Source organism: Mirounga leonina, unplaced genomic scaffold (assembly GCF_011800145.1).
Source record: "Mirounga leonina isolate KUSES-001 unplaced genomic scaffold, KU_Mleo_1.0 Mir_114, whole genome shotgun sequence".
NCBI classification, from domain to species: domain Eukaryota; kingdom Metazoa; phylum Chordata; class Mammalia; order Carnivora; family Phocidae; genus Mirounga; species Mirounga leonina.
Window position 1 is genome coordinate 47,378,978 of NW_023270265.1, and position 11,526 is coordinate 47,390,503.

The window sequence follows — 11,526 nt, forward strand, 5'->3', positions numbered from 1 at the left end:
GGATTACAAGTGCACATCACTCGTGGACTAAGGGCCTGGATGGTGACCTCGAGAACCCTCATAGAGCGGTAGGAACATGGAAAGGTCCAGGCTTCCCTGGCCTACAGAATCTTCCCTTCCCTCTACCCCTCCCTGATGACTGCAGACTCTTGCCATCCTCCTTCCTTTTACACCAAGCCTTCTTGAGCTTCTTCCACGTGTCATCTCTCTGTGCACCTCCATTCCTCGTCCTTCGTGGTAAGCTGACGTCCGCTCCGCAGCTCCATGGACAGTGTCCACCGTTAGACCAGTGACGCCCTCCTGATGGATGAACCTCATCTGCCCCAGTCAGCGTGGGCTCTGCCGTAACAAGCACCATGGCTTGCGGGGCCTAAACAGCAGACGTCTGTTTTCTCATGGTTCTGGAGGCTGGAAGTTCAAGATCAAGGTGCTAGCAGGTTCATTTCTTCTGAGGCCTCTCACCTCAGCTCAAAGACGGCCACCTTCTGCCTGTGTTCTCACATGGCCTTTCCTCTGTGTGTGCCCACAGTCCTGGTGTCTCTTCCTCCTGTAGGGATACCACGCCTCATCCTTGAGACCTCATTTAACCCTAATTACCTCCTTGAACACCCTATCTCTCTCACACCTAGGTCATCTAAGTGAGTTCCCAGCCCCCACACCCTCTTCACTCCATTGCCTCAGCCGAAGGCTTCCTCAGGTCTCCTCCTGCTGACCATTTTCCACTGCTGACCACAGACCATGCTACGGTCAGAGCTGCCTCTCTGCAATATAGATCTGATCATTTTGCTCCTCCCGATTTCAACCCCTGTGGCTTCAGAATGTCATTTCTGATAACATCACACCATGTGCTCTGGAACGACTCTATATCATACCTGGATGCACCAAGGGCCTTTATGACTCTGTTTCCACATATGCCATCTCTTGGGCCTAGAACATCCTTCTCTTCCCCCCCGCCCTTACCTGACAAGTTCTAGTTAATCTTAAAGGCACAGTTCAGATGTCACTTCCTCATGGAGCCTTCCTCACCTGACCCAGGAGGAGTTGGTTGGTCCTTCCTCCTGGCTGTCACAGCCCTAGTTCCCCTCTCTGTTCTAGACGTAAACAAGATTGTCCACCTTCTTGTGCAGCCTGGACATTGGAAGCTCCTGAGAGCCAAGACCAACTTCAAATCCAACGGAGGTTTTCAGCACATAACAGACATGTAAAGAAAGCTTGTTGAAGAAATGTATGTCTAGGTGTGCCCAGGGGACTGATTCAGGGTACGATGTATCTATGTACTTCGTTATGCAAATCTAAAACATCCAGGTAAAAAGTGGATGATCCAGGAGCAACACACAAACATTTAGGTAACTGCACATCCGATGATGCTGAGTCTTGAAAACACAGGTGAAGCCAACAAATTCGTTGGGCTCAGGACTCCTTCCTCTCTTCACATTGTTTTTCTTCTTCTGTAGAAAATTTTATTTTTAATTTGCAAAATGCATAAAAAAGTACATTGGAAAGAAAAATCATCACAGTCTCACACTTGATATGGGAAGTAAAAAGTGACTATTCTTGCCTTTTCAGTCCCTCTAATTTCACCCTGAGAGATAACCACTGATAATAGTTTGGAGTGTATCCTTCTAGTTATTTTTCTGAAATGATATGAATGTGTAGACGTGTACACTTTTTAAAAACAAAATGTGATTATGCTATATGTATTGTTCTGCAAATAGCTCTTATCCCTTTAAAATATATCATTTTGGGGTGCCTGGGTGGCTTAGACAGTTAAGTGACCGACTCCGTTTTGACTCAGATCATGATCTCAGGGTCTTAGGATCCAGCCCCACATCAGGCTCCATGCTGATGTCTGCTTGACGTCATGCGGAGTCTGTTTGAGATTCTCTCTCCCTCTCCCTTTGCCCCTCCCCCTGATTGCACTCTCTCTTTCTCTAAGTAAGATAAATAAAATCTTTTTTAAAAATGTGTGTGTGTGTATATATATATATATATATATATATATATAATTTCCCCAGGTGGTACCTATACAGCTCTTCTTCATTCTTTTTCTTTTTTTTTTTTAAAGATTTATTTATGAGAGAGAGAGAGCACGTTCTTGAGTGGGGGGAGGGGCAGAAGGAGAGGGAGAGAGAAATCCTTAAGCAGACTCCCTGCTGAGCGTGGACCCCCCCCCCTCCCCGCCATGTGGGGCACCATCCCTGGACCTGAGATCATGACCTGGGCCAAAATCAAGAGTTGGATGCTTAACCAACTGACCCACCCAGGTGCCCTATCATTCTTTTTCCCAGTTGCATAGCATTTCCATCATCTGGATGTACTGTTCTGTTCTTGCAATACTACAGACTTCCGCAATGTAAAATAACATATTTGTGACTAATGCTAATAAATTATTTTGAAGGAACTGCACCTCCAATAAAGAACTATAGGCCTAAACCCTTAACTAAGTAAAAGAAAGGTGTCAAAATGCATTATCACTTGCAAAAAATGCCTTGCAACTGAAAATAAAGCCTTGTCCCTTCCCCCACCCCCGGACTTTTGTTTAAGCCTGTGTGGAGATCACTGTGATATTTTTACACTTATCAACTAAGTTTACAAAAGCTTGGAGTAAGAAATGCTCTTCCTCAGAGAATCTGTTAAAGGGGAGGCCAGCCTCATGCACCCCAGTCTTTTCTCCCTGCCTCCTTTGACTCATTCTCAGCTCAAGAAACCTAAGTGTAATTCTGTCTTCAATGCACTATAGAAAAGGTCACTTTAATGCATTTGAAAAGATTTGGTGGATGGCCTTCTGAATTGTTTGGGAACTTTTGAGTTATGAGTCCCTCGCATAGGCAAATGCTAAGAGTAAATAACTAAACAAGCAAGAAGTGCTTGGAATCATTTACCTCCAGGTATATTTGTTTATAAACCATTAAATTCAGCAGAACTATTGAATGCAACAATAAAGTTTGGTGGGATAGAGAAGTCCTTGCTTTCTATAAAAAATAACAAAAGCTCAGTGTACCACAGCAATATGTTTTTCTTAACACAATTCCTAGAATTTGTATTGTTTATGATAAGAATATACTACTCTGAGTTCATTTATAAAGTCAGCTAACCAGTGGCCATGAGAAAAATAGTAGCATAGACAATTTCAAGACTGAATTTCTTCTGTTGATGATATGTGGGTGTTATTGAATATCAGAGACCAAAAGCATACAGTTGAGCTAGGAAATATCAATGGAATTGGGATTTTGTGGTTGAGCCTAAAGGATCTTTCACACCAGTCCCTTCCTCCTGCCTTGGTGATCTCCTTAAACTATGTGGGAAATTTAAGCTACATGCATTTGATGATGAGTAGTCTGAAAAACGAAGTGATTACAAGTTAGAATCTCTATCAGAAAGAAGACTGTGCAGGGGCAGGCTGTCTTTAAGACATCAGATGATGAAATGAGACCTTTCCTGATCTCAAGAGTGTACCTATTTATTTAGAGTTTACTTAGAACCAGAAGGACTCTTGGGGGTAACCTGGTCCCACTCCAATGCCTGACTTTACAAATGGGAAATCTGGGGGCCAGCGTGGCATACTCAGCAAGTCACTTGGCTGCTCAGAGATAGACATGAGGCTTGATGTAAGTTTTCTGAAGCAGGTTCATCAGAGGGCAGAATTTGAACTTGGCAGAGAAACTGGAAGTGTAGGGGACCACAAAGAGGAGGAGTTCCAAAATCTGAGGGCCAGCTATGTCTAAATCCTTGGCTGGTTGCTGAACTATGTGAGATGTTCTTTTAACACTTGAGTGCGAGGGCACAAACACTGTTGTACCTTGTGCACGCTGTCGCTCATTTACTAGCTCACCTTGTGGATGGGGTGGGCAGCAGCCAGATCTGCAGCCCCGTCAGCTCCTGTCAGGTCCCTTCAGCTTCTCTAACTCCTGGTCCAAGCTCATCTTGAGATGCAGAAGCAGCAAACAGACAAAAACTGACCAATGAGCTGCCATAATTACACAAGGTCAGATCCTTTAGATGAACTGCATATTTCCCTATCATTCCTAGTGGTTCTTATGGTTGTTTTTATTTATTTTTTTAAAGATTTTATTTATTTATTTGACAGAGAGAGACACAGCGAGAGAAGGAACACAAGTAGGGGGAGTGGGAGAGGGAGAAGCAGGCTCCCCGCTGAGCCGGGAGCCCGATGCGGGGCTCGATCACAGGACCCTGGGATCATGACCTGAGCCGAAGGCAGACGCTTAACGACTGAGCCACTCAGGCGCCCCTCTTATGGTTGTTTTTAAATCACACCCTGACTGATACACCACTCAAAAGGAAAGAATAAGAACGCTGGAATGACTATATTAACATTAGATGAAGTAAACTGTAAGTCAAAGGGAATCACTAGGGACCAGGATGGATAATTCATAATGGCAACAGGGTTATTACAGCAGGATGATACAATTATAAATGTGGGTCCATATGATAACAGAGTTATGAAGTACACAAAACAAAATGGCAGAACTAAAAGGAGAAATGAACTACTCCACAATTACAGTTGGAGATTTCCATACTCCCATTTAAGTATTAATAAAAAAAACCCAGTAAAGATATGAAAGACTTCACCAATACTATTAACCAACTGTACCTAGCTGACATTTATTCCATCTAATAAGAGTGGAATGTACATTTTTTTTTCAAGGACACATGGAGCATTTACTAAGATAAACCATATACTGGGCCATAAAACGTCTCAATAAAGATTATTAAAGATTGGAACAATACATACTATGTTTTGTTTTGTATTACATATCACAACAGAATTACATTAGCAACCAATAGCAGAATGATCTCTGGAATATCTCCCAAATATTTAGAAATTAAACAAACACTTCTGAATAACCCAGGGGTCTAGGAAACAATTTTGAGAGAAATTAGAAAATATTTTAAACAGAGTAAAATGAAAACACAACTTTTAAAATTAGCGAGATGCAGTTAAATCAGTGCTTAAAGAAAAATAAACACCCTTAAATGCTTATGTTAGAAAAGCAAAATGTTCTCCAATCAGTAATCTAAATTTCCACTTAAAAAAAGCTAGAAATAGACGAGCAAATTAAACCCAAAGTAAGTAGAAAGTGGGAAAAAATGAAGAGTGGAAATCGATGAAACTGAAAACAAAAAACATAGACAAAACAATTAAAACCAAAAGTTTGTGTTTTTTGAAAATATCAATAAATTTAATAAACTTCTACTTAGACTGATCAAGAAAGAAGAGAGAAGACAAAATGTACTGATACCATGATGAGTGAGACAAGAGCCATCACTAAAGATTCTATAGGTTTTAAGAAAACAATAAGGAATTATTATGAATGACTTTACCCCAATGACTGTGACAACTTAGATGAAATGTACCAATTCCTTGAAAGACAGATTACCAAAACGAACTCAATAAGAAATAAAAACATGAATAAAGAAATTAAATTCTCAATTGAAATCAGTCCTGCAAATAAGATTCTAGACATTCATGACTTTACTGGTAAAGTCTACCAAACATTTAAGGAAGAAATAATACCAATCCTACAGAAAGTCTTTCTGAAAATACAGGAAGATGAAACACTTCCAAGTTATTTTATGAGGCCAGAATTACCCTGATATCAATGCCAGGCAAAAACATCGGAGGAAAAAAAAGAACATATGTGCCAATATCAGGCACCAACATATAAGCAAAAATCCTTAATTTGTTAAGAAAATGCAATATTGGTTTATTATTAGGAAATTAGTCCTATAAATCATGATATTAATGGAATAAGAAGACCACATGATCATCTCAATAGAGGCAGAAAAAGCATTTGATTAAATTCAATTCCTGAAAGCTCTGAAACCAGAAAGACCATGAAACTTCCTCAAACTGATAAAGAGAATTTATGAAAAACCTACAGCTAATATCATACTAAATGATAAAATAGGGAACACCTCCCTCTGAGATCAGGAATGGTCAAAGGATGTTCACTCTTACCACTTCTATTCAACATTATACTGGAAATCCTAGCAAATACAGTCAGGTACACACACACACAAGCATAGAGATTGGAAAGGAAAAAGTAAAATCAGTTTCACTCTCAAAACATATGATTGTGTATATAGAAAATGATTCCTAAGGAATCTCCAAAAAGATGCCAGGACTAATCAGTGATTTTAGCAAGATCCCAAAATAAAAGGTCAGTGTAAGAGTCAATGATATTTGTATGTATTAGCAATAAACAATTAGAAAATGAAATTTTAAAATATAATTTGCAGTAGTATAAAAATTATAAAGCACTTAGGGATAAATTTAACCAAACATGTGTAAGACCTGTACACTGCCAAATATTGATGAGATAAATTTAAAAACACAAAGAAAGGGCAAGATATAACATGTGTATGGATTGGAAGATTTAGTATTGTGAAGTTAGTGTTCCCCAAATTGATCTACAAACTCAACAAAATTCTGATCAAACTCCTAGCAGGTTTTTTTTTGTAGAAATTGACAAGCTGATTCCCAAGTCTATATGGAAATTCAAAGGACCTAGAACAGCCAAAATGATAATTAAAAAAAACAATTTGGAGGACACACACTACCTGATCTCTTTAGTATAAAGTCATAGTAATCAAGACAGTATGTTATGGCATAAGGGTAGACAGACAGACCAGGACTCTTATTTATATGGTTAATAGTTTTTTGCATAAAGGGAACAAGGTAATTCAATGTGGACTTTTGGTCTTTCAATACCTGGTGCTGGAATAATCGGATAGTCCTACAGAAAAAATGAACCTCAGCCCTTCTCTCTCACCATATACAAAAATTAATAGGCCATAGACTTCAGGGACATTGAAAGTATAAAACTTCTAGAAGTTAACATTAGAGAAAAACTCTGTGAACTTTGGTAGAAAGATAAAAGATTTCTTAAAAAGGAAAAAGAAAAAAGGAAAAAGAAAGAAAGAAAGAAACCCTTTTGTTCTTCATCAAAATTAAGAAAATGGGAAGGTAAGCCACAACCTGGGAAGACATATTTGTAAAACATATATCTGACAAGGAGGGTGGAGTTCAGAATATATAAAGAACTCTTATAACTCAATAAATAAAAAGTAAAAAGACAATCCAATTTACTTTAAAAGAGAGCAAAAGAGGGGCTCCCAGGTGGCTCAGTCGTTGGGCGTCTGCCTTCGGCTCAGGTCATGATCCCAGGGTCCTGGGATCGAGCCCCGCATCGGTCTCCCTGCTCTGCAGGAAGCCTGCTTCTCCCTCTCCCCCTCCCCCTGCTTGTGTTCTCTCGCTGTGTCTCTCTCTGTCAAATAAATAAAATCTTTAAAAAAAAAGAAAGAGAGAGCAAAAGATCTGAACAGATGTTTCACCAAAGGAGACCTTCAGGTGGCCATTAGGCAAATGAAAAGATGCTCAGGGAAGCAAATGGAAACCAGAATGAGATACCACTAATCAACCATTTGAATGGCTAAACAACCGCCTGACCATAGCAAGTATTAGAAAGGACACAGAGCAAGTGGAACTTTCATGTATCGCTGGCAAAAATGGAAAATGGTGAAGCCATTTTGGAAAACAGGCAGTTTCACTGAAATTGAACATAGACTTGACAAATTACTCTAGCAATACCACTCCTGGATATATATGCAAGAGCAATGAAATATGTCTACACAAAGACGTGTACATGAATGTTCATAGCAGCATTGTTTACAATGGCCCCAAACTAGAAACAACCCAAATGTCCATCATATGGTTAAACACATTGTGGTTTATTCATTCGATGGAATATTACTCAGCAATCAAAAGGAAGAAGCTACTGATAGACAAAACAACAGGGATAAGTCTCGAACACATGCTAAGCGAAAGAAGCCAGATGCAGAAGACTACAGGCTGCACAATCCTAGGGGGATGGGCTGCAGCAGAGCCCAGGGAACGTCTGGAGTGATGAAACGTTCGGTGTCGTGATGGGGGTGGAGCTTATGTGATTGTGTACATTTGCCCAAATTCATCCAACTCTGCATTTTACATGAGCGAATTTTCCTGTATGTAAATCTTACTCCCCAAATGTGTCCGGAAAAAGCAAGAATAATTTCTGTACCAACAGAGACTTTAAGCAAGACATTTGCAACAACTGACATGTTCTCCTCCCTTGTACATACACAGTCTATCACTGGGGAAGTGATCAGCTGATTCTTGCTTAAGACAAGAGATCCTCATCGGAGTCGATTAATCCTGCTATTCTGTGGGGCCTCAGGGGGCTTTTCCTGCAGATCGCCCACAGCTCTATGCAGCCATGGTGGTGGCTCTTTTCCCTCTCTCCTCCAACAGCTGCAAACCTCCGAGACCTTGGCTTAGAATGAGTTGTACACCTGCATCCCTTCCCTCTTGTCTAAAATACCTGCAGGCAGGACCAACCAATGAGACTATTTTCTTTTAGCAGCTTACCAAGGGGCGATTGAACTTCCCCGATACCTGAGTTCACTGCCAAGTCCTCCTTGTCTGCTCCAAATCCCTAAAGCTTCCATCTTCACTTGCTCCTTTTCTTCCCTGAAAGGCAATGAAGCACAGCTCATAACCATCTTCTGTTAAATAACTTTTCATACCCTTCAGGAGAATCATTCAATCATACTCCATCCTTGCATACTGAGACAAGTGTTCCTCACGGTCCGTGCCTCTCGTGTTCTCTCTGTCTCCCCAGAGAAGGGCCTCCCGGGCCTCTGGCTGAGAGCATGCTGGGGGAAAAGGCACTGTCTTCCAGGAGCCTAGGATCTTGTGCTCCAGAAAGTGGGGAGTGGGTTCTGCTACTCATTCATTGTGTGACCTTGTGGCAAGTGACCTCTCTGAGGCTCGGTCTCCTCATCTGATTATTGGCTGTCATAATATCTATGAGAAGCGCCAACCAAGAGCAGATGGCCACTGATTCGCCCCCTCCACCCTCGCTCTCCAATCCAGAAACCTAACTCCCCTTGTCCCTTAGAAAGTGCTATGACTGAGCTCTACTTATCCAGGTGATTAAGGTATTGCTTAGACACTGTATTTTTGAAAATTAATGAAGCAAGATAATCATACCTAGTATTGATATAGTCTTTTATTCTGTTATCTTAACTATGCTTTATGAAGCTACTATAAAACTGTTTAGTAAGATTACTGTGAATTAATATTTATTATACTCTTGGAAGCAAAGTACAGCCTTTACATTAATCAGGTACAGTGAACTAAGGAACATTCTTCCTGAATTTGCAAGATCCTGTGCCATGGATGCTCTTGATCTGCAGCTAAATTAACCCTCCCTTTTCAGCCAGCACTGCTCAGATCAGTAGGGACCCCCTGTAGGAGAGCTGGCGTGAACTACGAACTAAGAAGAAAGAAGTCATTGAGGACCTCTAGCCCATTGCAAAGGACAGGGCTCTAGATAACGCCTATAGAAGGACCAGAGCTGTCCTTTTCCACTTTTGTCCCCTTGTCACTCTTGTCACCAGCTGTCTGATTGGTGGGCTGTCATTAGCATATACCTGTTCTTTCAAGGGAAGGGGTTGGAGGGGGCATCAGAGGTGGGGAGGGAGGGAAAGAGGGCAAGTACTGGGCCAAATGCAGCTCCTGACTTACCGAACAAACTCTGATTTTATACTGCAGCCATAATTCGTTTGCCCGGCCGCGTTTTTTTTGTTTGTTTGTTTACCGTGTGGGCTGGTGGTCTCTGCAATTTGGTGACTTAATAAGTGACTAGAACTATTTGGTGTCAGAACATGCTTTAATTCCCAGATGCCTTGGATAAAGCGTGAACATGCTTTACATGCAGCCCTCCCTCCTGCTTATTATCATCACAGATTGTCTGTTCAAGTTTACTTCAGCATTGGTTCACATTTAATTGCCTAATGGAATATCTTGACCAATTGAGAGAGAGAGAGAGTTTGGTTATCCTACAACTAAAAGTTTACCCTGGGCCCAGAATAGGCGTGTGGAGGTGTGTGTGTACTCATGGGCACACATAAATCATAGAGAAATATTTACATAGAACCATATGTACAAACCATATTTGTAGGATATGTTCAGGTGTTGGAATTTACCTATAGCGTGGCATCAGGAAGGGCATATGACATTTAGTAGAACAGCCCCGAGAGTAAATCCCAGCTCTATCACTCACTGGCTGTGAGCCGTCGGGAAGTGAATGTGTGCGCTCGAGGCCTCAGTTTCCCCATCTTTAAAGCGAGGACAATAACACAACAATAATAATCCCAGCCGTCTCACCAAACTTACTGTATTTTCCAGGCACACAAACCAGGCATTTGAAAGTGTTTTATAAACCGTGAAATTCTGGGGCGGAGCAAGATGGCGGAGGAGTAGGAGACCTGGATTTCGTCTCCTCTCAGGAATTCAGCTGGATAGGGATCAAACCATTCTGAACACCTACAAACCCAACAGGAGATCGAAGAGGAGAATAGCAAAAACTCTCTGAACAGAAAAGCGACCACTTTCTGGAAGGTAGGACGTGCGGAGAAGGGAATCCGAGGCGATATTCGGGAGGATAGACGGCGGAGGAGGGGCCTCCATTGGCCACTTCTGGCAAGTGATAGAGCCGCGGAGCTCAAAATCGGAACTTTTAAAAGTCTGCTCTGCCGAGGGTCGTCACTCCGGTGGCTAAGCGGGGGGTGGAACCCTACGGGACAGTGTGGGCTCAGGACCCTCGGGGTCACAGAAAGACTGGGGGTGCCTGAGGGCGGCAGAGCTCCCAGGTATCGGAGCAGGGAAGCCGGCTGCAGAGGCGGAGCCCAGGCGCGGGCTCTCAGCTCGGGGTCGCCATTGACCGTGATCCGCGGCCCAGTCGGGCCCCTGCTCCTCCAGCAGGGACCCCACAAGCGGCAGATCCGGGGAGACTCACCTTCCTCCCCCGGGAGGAGCCGCGCGGGAGCGCACCGCAGGGATCTGCTGGGTTTGGAGACTCCACCCGGGGTCGGGTGCCAGAGATAGAGGCGCGCGGTCACAGGCCGGGTGAGCACGGAGTGAAGCCGGAGTCCGGGGAGACGGGAGTGACTGGCGGCTTTTCTCTGGGGGCTCACGGAGGAGCGGGGCCCCGAGTTCTCGGCTCCTCCGGGGCGGAGATTGGGAGGCCGCCATCTTCACTCTCCGCCTCCAAAGCTGGACGGAAAGCTCGCAGGGAACAAAAGCCCCGGAGAGCAAACCGAGCAGATGACTTAGCCGGGAGGGGGCAAGGGCGGGGCACTTCCGCCTCCGGCAGAGACATTTGGAAACCACGGCAACAGGCCCCTCCCCAGAAGATCAGCGAGAACAGCCAGCCAAGACCAAGTTTACCGATCAATGAGAACGGCAGAACTCCAGCGCTAGGGGAATACTGCACATAGAATTCACGGCGTTTTTACCATGATTCTTTAGTCTTTCAAAGTTAATTTATTTTTAACTGTCTTTTTCCTTTTTTTTCTTTATGAGTTTTTCTTTTTCCCTTTTTCAAACAACATCTTATCAATCCCTTTTTTTTAGAAAAACATTTTATTTTTCATTTTTAGAGTCATATTCTATCCCTTCAT